Genomic DNA, 11,256 nt, shown 5'->3' with positions numbered 1-11,256 from the left:
TTTTAATACCAAACTTTAGCTGCAAACGGAGTCCATCCTTTGTCATACAGAAAAACATCTTTAAATCTCCTGGCAGAAAAAGTTGAGACCCTATGGAAAATGGGTTCAAATGGCATACTTATGTTCTTTCATATGTTCCAAATATGATGCAATATCAATTGTTTTGATTATCTTCACAGATAAGGAAAGATATTTTATTTGTAACAAAATTTTCTTTCTAAAATGAAGATCTTTGAAAGCACCATTCTTAAGGATTCTAAGCATAGAATTGTGAATATTTCAGCTTTATTTTTTCTTTCACATTTTTAATCTAACAGTTTATTTAGTATGGATGGTGATGTATTCACATATACACACAGTAATACTGATAAAAGTGAGTGTTACAGAAAAAGTCAGCTTTAAGATGAAATGCTCATATCTCGTGACATAATAGCATTCATTTAGGAAATATTATAATTCCTACTTTATATCAGTGAAAATATCTTCAAAATATACAATTACAGGAGGGGAGCTGCATTGTCATAGTACTTCTCAGTTGATTTTATGCTTGATAGATTTGCAGTGGAAGAGATTCTATTTTATTTCTACCACACTTTTATTAGAATTTTGCTGTCTCTAACCCCATTTAATCTGTAGTAAGAATTGTTTTCCTTTCCTAAATTCTACTTTTCTCTGAATCAGTTAAGGGAGTTTAGGTGTTAAGGGAATTAATCTAAATATATTTAAAGCTTAATTGATCCTTGTGATTTTTTTTTTTCCAATTAAATTCTGAGTAAACTACAGTTTAAAGGAAGTGTATACAGCAACTTTGTGTGACGTTCAAATTATTTGCACTAACCTAAAACCAGGGAACAAGTAATTTCTTTCAAATTATTCTTGGGGCTTCATACAAGCAGCTTTCCTAATGTCCCATCTATAGCTGTTGATTTTTGCTGAGACTGAAGACTGCCTTACCAATGAACATATGCTTGGTGGGAATGATACTGCACTAAGTCCACCTGAAATCCTCTAGTGGAAGAAGCTGGGGGTACCAAATGAATAAGAACAGGGACAACATTCCCTGTGTGCCCTTTCACATAGGAAATGTACATTTTATGAGGTACTTTTATGTATCACTACTGATAGCAGCATCTTGCTACCAGCTGAGGTTTGCTGTTAGATATGAAGGTCTGCAAGGTACAAGGTACTCCATGGATCTTCAAGAGGCAGTTAATTATGCCTCCTTCCTTGTATGACAATAACATATGGGCTTTACCAGCAAGTCAGATAGCTATGCTTCTAGCAGCTATAGCCATTCTGATGGTTTCAAAAGCTCAGTTGATTATTTTCTTTTTTCTTTTTGGCATGTACAGAAGAAGAAAAAGCTACTGATAATGTTACATGATAAACTCTTTCCTTCTCTCTCTGTATTATTAGTGGAAGGCAATAATGAACTTCTCCCATCTTATGCAGTAATTTATTTTTGTTTATCTGGTACACACAATATTTTTTTCAGGCTCAAAGAATTCTTGCTTTACCTGATTAGGAACAAGAACCTTAGTAGCCACTCAGTGTCATTTGTCTTCTGACTACAAGAATCATGTAAAGGGTCTCCAATTAAATCTTATGATTTTGGTAGCTGTGAATTGGTAAATCATAAAGTCACTTAATTGTTTCTTTTTTACCTTCTTATCTGCTTACATGTGAAACAAATGAAGAAATGAGGACATTTCTGGTAGCTTGGACTATATGTAAGCTTCCTTTTGCACTTTCCTATTTATACTGTGAGACTGGTGTGCACTGTCAGCCAATGAAGTGTTAAAAATCTTGGGGGACAGAAATTGCTGAGTGCTATAAATTCCTAATTGTTTTTTGTTCTTTTTTTTTTCCTCCAGAAAATGCATGCACATGTACTGTAATCTCTCTGTAGATTTCAATTAAGGTGGCAGTGAATAAGAAAATAGCCTTTAAATTGTCCTTAGTGCTGACCAATGTGTTCTGTGTTGTAGAAAGTAAACTGACCAGCATCATGTGTAATCTTCTAGTCACTGCATATAGTTGTCTGTAGTTTTCCAAAACAGGTTATTTGACTCTACCTGAACCCAGTTTCTTTCCTTGTTATTCTTCTTGTACAATGGCTAAACCTTTTCATTATTACAAACACTAAAGATATGAAGTCTAAAATCTTCACAATTAGAACTACCGGCAAACTGCAGATTGAAGTAGATAAGAAGAGGAAACACTAAATAGGACCTTCACAGTAGGAAGTATTTCTCTTAATGTTGTTTGCCTGATGTGTAAGATTTGGTACTTTGATAAGGAACTGGCACATTTATGAGGTTCCCTCATGCCACAGCCGCCAACTTTGGCTTTCTGGTTCTTGACAGATTGCATAGAGCGTTGGGTTTTTAATCCATTTGCAGCACCTGCCATTGATTTATTGCCGCACATTTTACTGATATAGTCTCATTCTGTCAGCATAGATGACCTTTTCTAGTTTTACTGGTCATTCTTTTATGTATTAGTCCTTTTCCAGAAGGCTGTTTTTCATTTTTTACTGTTATGTTTCTGTAATGGGGACATACTGTGGAGAAACAGAGTTGAATATAATTCTATGGCCTATCCGGAATATTTCCATACTGAGGGCTAACGGTCTTTTAGTAGCACTCATTTATAAGGGAAACCACAAATAAGAGGTACAGATGAAAGAGAAATATGAAAAGGGAGGTTTTACTTTGGGTTTAGATCTAAAAGCCCCAGATTATTCCTTTGTCCTGTATGTCCTGACTTTGAATTTGTAACCACATCCTTCAGCTTCAGTGTCTGCCAAGGTTGACTTTCAGTGGAAACCCCTGTAAGTTCTGTGTCTGTATTTAACATATGAAAAGTGATAATAAGAGTGAGACTTTATTATTCAACAAATGTGTCCTTTCGTGTATTCATTGACATATGTGCTCACTGCTGTTATGAAAGTAAGGTATGCTGCACTTTCTATACATAACAAGGCAGAGTGAGCACAGGTAAGAGAAAGTAAGTTTGATTCTAGTCCATTTTACACATCACCAACAATTGGGTGCTGTTTAAGCACCAGCTATGCTTATGCTGTGAAAGCAAAAAGTGTTGCTCTTATGTCAGCAAGGCTATTGATTGCACACAGTCAGGATGTTGGCTGGAACCTTAAGCTGTCCTGCAGTGAGATTATGTGAACAGCCAGAAAGGAGAATTGGTTAGAAGGGGTTACAGAAGGGAAGAAAAAAATCTGCTGAAATACTGGGTGAAATACTGTTAGAGAAAATGCATGCCAGCTTGGGAATTATTAGCCTGGGAACCAGGCCTCTGAGGTGTCCTTGAGAAGTGCAGCTGTCAGTTTTGAAGTGCAGCTGGGCACCTTAAAACTGGATGCATGCTGGGATACCTCTGGTAAACACAAGAACAAGGAACCATAATGGCTGTTCATCACCTGAATGGTGAGAACCTCCTGAGAAAGTAAGAATCAGTAAGTGCCATTGGCTGCTCTAACTGTCAGAACAGGAAAACAGTCTGCAAAATTAAGAACTGGTGTGAGAAGATAGAAAACATCATTACCTGTTGGCAGTCTGAAGTGAAAATAACATCTATTGAGTGCTTTAAATAGTAGTTTCCTACACCCTCTTATGTCTCTATGATATAAAAAAACCCTTATTTTTTGTCCAAATTGAAGCATCTCTCTCTGACTGTTTCCCATGGTGCATGTACTCCTTTGTCTCCTAAACAGGTTGAGCTCTCTGAATGACCTTCCTATGAGATTTTCAATCCTTGGCAGGGCTGACTCCAAAATCCATGATGAAGATCAACTTGAGCGCGAAACTTTTATACAATCATAGAATCATACAATGGTTTGTGTTGGAAAAGTCCTTAAGATCATGTAATTCCAACCCCCTTGCCATAGGCACGGACACCACACACTAGACAATGTCATTCAAGGCTCTGTCCAATCTGGCCTTGAGCACTGTCAGGGATGGAGCATTCACAGCTTCCTTGGGCAAGCTATTCCAGTGCCTCACTACCCTCACAGTAGAGAACTGTTTCCTTATATGTAACTAACTTGAACTTCCCGTGTTTAAGTTTTAACCCCTTACCCCTTGTGCTACCATTACAGTCCCTAATGAAGAGTCCTTCACCAGTGTCCATATAGGCCCCCTTCACATACTGGAAAGCTGCTATGAGGTCTCCATGCAGCCTTCTCTTCTCCAGGCTGAACAGCCCCAACTTCCTCAGCCTGTCTTCATATGGGAGGTGCTCCAGTCCCCTCATCATCCTTGTGGCCCTCCTCTGGGCTTGTTCCAACAGTTCCATGTCCTTTTCATGTTGAGGACATCAGAACTGCACACAATATTCCAGGTGAGGTCTCACAAGAGCAGAGGGGCAGGATCACCTCCTTCGACCTGCTGGTCACGCTCCTTTTGATGCGGCCCAGGATACAGTTGGCTTTCTGGGCTGTAAGTGTACACTGCTGGCTCATGTTCAGTTTTGGATTCAACCAACGCCCCCAAGTCCTTCCCTGCAGGGCTGCTCTGAATCCCTTCTCTGCCCAGCCTGTAGCTGTGCCTGGGATTGCCCAAACCCAGGTGTAGGACCTTGCACTTATTCTTGCTGAACTTCATGAGGTTGGCATTGGACAAGCTTGTCAAGGTCCCTCTGGATGGCATTCCTTCCTTCCAACATATCAACTGCACCACACAGCTTGGTGTCATTGGCAGACTTGCTTAGGGTCCCACTGTCCATGTGGCTGACAAAGATGTTGAACAAGACCGGTCCCAACACCAATCCCTGAGGGACACCACTCATTACAGCTGGACATTGAGCTGTTGACCACAGATCTTTGTGTGTGGCCATCCAGCCAGTTCTTTATTCACTGAGTGTTCCACCTATCAAATTGATGTCTCTCCAATTTAGAGACAAGGATGTCGTGTGGGACAGTATCGAATGCTTTGCACAAATCCAGGTAGATGATGTCAGTTGCTTTGACCCCGTTCTGAAGCCCCATCATAGAAAGCCACCAAATTGGTCAGGCAGGACTTCCCCTTAATGAAGCCATGCTGGCTGTCACCAAGCACCTTGTTGTTTTTCATGTGCCTTAGCATGCCTTCCAGGAGAATCTTCTCCAAGATTTTGCCAGGCACAGAGCTGAGACTGACTGGTCTGTAGTTTCCCGGGTCTTCCATTTATGTCTGTTTTAAAATGTAGGTAATATTTCCTTTTTTTCCATTCACTGGGAACTTCACCTTACTGCCATGATTTTTCAAATATGGTGGACAATGGCTTAACACTTTTTATTTATTTGCACCCTTCTGGCCCCACGTCTGTGGTCTTGGTTTGTCCTCTAGTCTGGTACGCTTTGGCCCCCTTCTGGAATATGTTTACTCTGCTTGTTACTACATATATACATATAAGTAATTTATCATGAATATATCTGCAGTTATATTATGGATAACTCCTTTACTGGGTTTTGTAGTAACCTGATACATGTATATTTGATGCTGCTGTATTGAGTGCTGTTCTTATTGGCTGTTGCTACATTACTGATTGCTGATAATAGTTTGTAATAGCTTGATATATAGATATGTGTGTATATATGTTTATATGTACATATATATATATTCATTTTGTTAAGAATAGATATACTGGCTACCTGCAGGCCAGATGACCCTTTGGGTTGTAAGAAGCAACCTTATGCAGGACAGTAATGCCCACGCTAGGAAGAACTCAGTTTAGCAAGCTGATTTTATAGAGCTATTAGGAAGATAAATATTTGTTTACCTATAGTATTACGTTCGCTGTGGAAATTAAAATGAATGAGAAAGCAGACATAGAAGCTCTCAGCTGCATTTTTATAGCTCTCTCAGAACGTAGGCTGAGTCACTAGAAACTCAGGATTATATACTTATTTTTCTGTACATACTGCATACCTTTTTGTCAGAAATTTTTTTGTCAGAACAATTGTTTGGATTTTACCACTGAGTCAAGGAAAAGAGTAATTTCTTTTGTGCAGGACAAGAAGCTTCCTGTTCAGGTTTCTTTTATTTTTTAATTTTTATTTTTGTTATCATTATAGTATTTGAAAATAAAAAAAGAATCCAATTGAATTAATATCTTTGTCATATAATCTAAATTTATCTGTAATTTATAATCTCAGACTAGCCTGAGAACCCATAATTTACTAACTTTTATGTGCAAATTTTTGACAGAATTTTAATTCTGTGTCTGACTAGAACATGCTAGACAGAAAGATAAAAACTATTAAAAATAGGGTTTGACAGCCAAGCAAAATAATGGAAAAGCTCACACATGCACTTTTAGAAAATATCCCCGTTTCATACTCATGTTTAATGCATTCTATTTTTGGAAGGAGCGATATTTAATTCAATATTTTATACATGGGAACATAATATTAATTTGGGATATATTAATATAAACTGAATTCCAGTGAAAGCTGAAAATGGAAATGAGTGATAGGTAATCAGACCGTATATAAAGTCCTTAGTTTTATTTATAGAATTTTTGCTGAAATTCTAAAGCATCTTATGTGGTAATGTGCTTCCGTGAAATAAACTTAATAAATTAATGCTCAATTGAATTTCTCAGTGGATGAGTTTTCAACACTTCAGTAACCAATCTTCTAAAACTTAAATTGACTCAAATTAGGCGTCCAGGATGTAATTAATCTAGATTTTATTAGATATTAATTCAAATAATAGATTTTTTTTCAGTAATATGTAAACATATTTAAATAATTAGATCAAATAATTAAAATTATCTTCAATAATAATTTAACTTGTTAGATTAATTTAAATAATACAACATAATTAAAATAATAATATATTTCTGAGATACTAACATAAAATTCTGCAAAAAAGAGCCAAAAGTGGCATATCATTGACTTAAGCAAAACTCAATATATATGTCACACAAAAGCAAATATAGGCAATAACTCAATAACCCAAATTCAGCAGTAGTCAATTAAGCTTTCATTTTTCAGGCAAATGTCTACTTCTAAGGATGCATGAAGCTACCCATACAAAAGCATGTTGCTTTTTATGTCCCACAAACAATATAAGAACTAATATCAGAAAAGTCCTTCAAGTTCAAGTATTTTGAGGTGGAAACAGGATTGATACCTGTCACATTTTCATTTACATTTTTATGGCTGGTAGGCCATCCTACATTTTAGGACCTTTACAATGGTAAAACATGCATACTTCAAAGCTCTTCAGCATATGTAAGTGCATATAAATTTAACACAGAGTAATTTGCATAAGATATGTTAATTAAATCTAAATAACGTGAAATTGGAAATGACATCTTTCCATAAATAGAAATGGAATTGAAATCATCATTAGTGGTTTGTGTTTCCAAAAGAGATTAATTTCTTTGACCACTACAAGGTCTGTTCACTTCTTTTTCTGCTGATGCATTCTAACTTTGTATGTTTCTTTGCTTAATTTGCTGTGCTTTCATTTGCTCTATTTGCAAGTAAATGAAAATAGAGACAGGCATACATCTAAACCTTATTGACTGTCTTATTTCATTCCTTTGTGAACAATGTCTATGTCACCCAAGCTGATAATTCTAGGTGTAAGAAGAATGCTTTCTGCAGCCATTGCCTTTGGATTTCCTTCTGATGGATTTCAAGATCTGAATGATTTGTTACAAATGCTTTATTCATTACCTTAATACCTGACTCCCAACATTTTTTTTTACTAAGCGTAGGATTTTCTTTTCTTAAAAGATCATATAGATGATATAAATTTACCAACTTGTACTACTCAGTGCATGTATATTCTCTTTGCTTATACATATTATGAACTTTTTCCAAATTTTCCACTTATTCAAAGACTCCAAACAGCTTTAATATTTTTTTTTCTCTAATCTGAAGTATAATCTGAATTTAAAAATAAGGTGAAGAAATTTGGTGAAAAACTAAAAAAATACACACTTTGTTCTTGAGTATTTGAGATCGCAGCCTTTGAATAAAGCAGTAATTTTTTAAATTAAAACATCCTCTTTCCATCTAAAAATTATTGCTACTTAATGAGCATACAGACTGATATTAAGGCAAGCCATGTAATGTTATAAGATGTACTTATGGTTATATAGTGGTTGTCCCCTCCCTGGCAGTGCTCAAGACCAGGCTGGATGGGGCTTTGAGCAATCTGGTCTAGTGGAAGGTGTCCCTGCCCATGGCAGGGAGGTTGGAACTATATAACCTTTAATGTTCCTTCCAATCCAAACTATTTCATGATTTTGTGATTCTATGAAAATGCAACATTTGCATGTAAGTTAAAGAATTAGCAGGAAAGCCAACAGAAAACACAAGGCTGAAGTTCTTTGCGCAAGCGTAATAAAGGTCAAAAGTACCTTGCATGACTCAGTAGTCATCAGAAATGGTTTTACTCCATGAAACTACCATTAGTTTAGGCAAATTTTGTGGACTGAAGATAAAGTGAAATAACTACATAAAGGTTCTGTGAGATATCTGAAGGTTTTACTTTGTAACCAGCCATTACATTCAGCAAACTTATACAACATGAAGACAGCATGAATAGCTGTGGATTTTTCTTAATCCCTTTATGCATCTTCTTTGTATGAACACTGTCCTAATTTTAAAATTTTTATATGTCTTTCTAATTTGTAAATTATTGACACACAATCAAAGCAGCTCTTGCATCCAATTGCTGATATAGATTTTAGTGTAACTGATGCAAATAAAATGTTACTCATGGTCTAAAGATAGTTCATCATTGGTAATCAAACAATAAAACTCAATGTTGTATATTTTCTCAGCCCTTGTGTCAAAAGCAATGCAGAGCAATTCACTCTGAGATTTGTAGCCGTGAAATGACGCATTTGGAAATCACTCATACATAGTTGATTATATTTTGCAAAAAGAGAATTTAATTTTAGAAACTTTTACCTTCTTTTGCACTTCTTGTGATTATGTGTAAAGACCATATCCTGATGAGCTGTGTTAAAGCAATAATTCTTTTGCTTTCCTGGCATGTTTCATGTTTTTCAGAATACTTTGGTTTTCTGTGAGAGCATGAAAAGTGCTATAAATGTGTTTGGTTTCTTTTCTTTTTAGCATTTCACCCACTAGCTCACATTTATGTCTGTGTTTCTTGTGTTATATCAGCAAAAGCTAAATTTCAAGTGTGAAGTTCATAAAACCTTGGAAAACTTTAGTATGACAGAGCAAATATCTTAAAAGAACAGGAGAAAAGATGTTCTGCTTATTTTAGTTTCCAGGTGTATCATTGTTGAACATATTTGCTAGCTTGACCAACCTGCTACATGGAGTGTTGTGGACTTAAACAATTACATCTTCAGAAACATGCAAAATATTGTTGTAATTGGAAATGGTTTTGAGAGTTATCAGGCTTCTACAGAAATATAGGACCTTGATAATTTGATGTGGCTTACCTAGTAACAGAGAAAGGAGGAAGTGCTTATTCAGCCTAAGACTTTCTTTTTAATTTCTTCTAAATAAAGATTTAAGCAGTTGGTTTGAAAAAAAAGAAAAAAGGTAAATCTGAAGGAGTTTTCACCTGTTTAAAATTAACAAGGGTGTTGAAATGAAAATAGGAAAATGAAGATGTGATGTCTTTAACAAAAATACTAGAACAGGTAAAAAATGTAGGCAGTAACTCAATTATAAAGATTATATATCTGAAGATCTGTACCTACACATATATTTTGTTTACCTGAACCCAATGATTCTAGTACTTTCAAAGTAAAAAATTCAATTTCCACCCAAATATTCTGTTCCCCTTGTCCTTGCTTTAAATTTTACAGTTCATTTTATAAACAAAAATAAGATTGACAAGAATATACGTTTGTTTTTTAATTTTTGGTTGACCAAACCAGCAAAAACGTTAAAAAAAAGTGCCAAAATTCACTGACCCCTGAGGGACACCACTCATTGCTGATTTCCAATTGGACATTGAGCCATTGACCACAGCTCTCTGCATGCAGCCATCCAGCCAGTTCTTTATCCTTCGACTGGTCCATCTATCAAATTGATGTCTCTCCAATTTAGAGACAAGGATGTGGTGTGGGACAGTATCGAATGCTTTGCACAAGTCCAGGTAGATGATGTCAGTTGCTTTGACCCCGTTCTGAAGCCCCACCATAGAAAGCCACCAAATTGATCAGGCAGGATTTTCCCTTAATGAAGCCATGCTGGCTGTCACCAAGCACCTTGTTGTTTTTCATGTGCCTTAGCATGCCTTCCAGGAGAATCTGCTCCAAGATTTTGCCAGGCACAGAGCTGAGACTGACTGGTCTGTAGTTTCATGGTCTTCTGTTTATGTCTGTTTTAAAATGTAGGTTATATTTCTTTTTTTCCAGTTGCTGGGAACTTCACCTTACTGCCATGAGTTTTCAAATATTTTTTCAAATATTTGCCAGCTCCATCAGGAGCTGGATGGGTTTTATCAGGTTCTGTGAGCTTGTGTACATAGTGATGTGCACAATGATGAAATCACATGATGAAAAAGGGCTCATATGGATATTAGGGACTCATGAAGGGGTCATGAAAATACTGGCTGGAAGACTAGAATCTGGTTTGATCTTTGGATTACGTGCCTGCTTAAGGCATCCTTGTTATGACTTGTTATGGGAGAAGAATAGCTACTTTCCTTTAAAGCAACCTTTAAGCTTTGGAAATGATGGCCCAACGTGCTAGCCTGCAAATGCCTAGTATGCTCCTACTGCTACAATGATGATTATTCTATTCTAAAAGCAGCAAACTTGGTAGAGCTATATATAGTCAAAATACTCTTTGGTTTCACATTAAAAAAGATCTGAATAGCAAATATGAAAGATGGAGATAGAGGATGCAGTCATATAAGATTAGGTTCATAGCACTCAGTTTTTGATAAGTATAAACATCGTAAGAATGTTGTTTATTATAATAGGCATGTTACCATGGTGACAACTGCATGATTCAAAATTGCAGATGTTCTGTTACTTGAATAATGCCTGCAGATGAGTAAGCAGGATGCATGCTTTTGCCATGATTTCCAAAACCATCTTCTGTAGGAGATGAGATTTTGGATAATAATTAAGGTTAAGGAATATCCTGATTATGAATAGATAAATTTTTAAATAATTATTTTGTATTGATTTGTTTTCAGTTTTGTAATTTGTTACTTTTGCAGTAGTTCAGTTATAATACCTTTTTTTTCCTGCTAAATATTTATATCATTCCACTAACCTGGACATCTTACAAGCCATAAA

Source organism: Pezoporus occidentalis, unplaced genomic scaffold (assembly GCF_034315485.1).
Source record: "Pezoporus occidentalis ecotype Australia unplaced genomic scaffold, CSIRO_AGI_Poc_V1 ctg86, whole genome shotgun sequence".
In the NCBI taxonomy this organism is placed as follows: Eukaryota; Metazoa; Chordata; class Aves; order Psittaciformes; family Psittacidae; genus Pezoporus; species Pezoporus occidentalis.
This window is presented reverse-complemented; position numbering follows the sequence as displayed.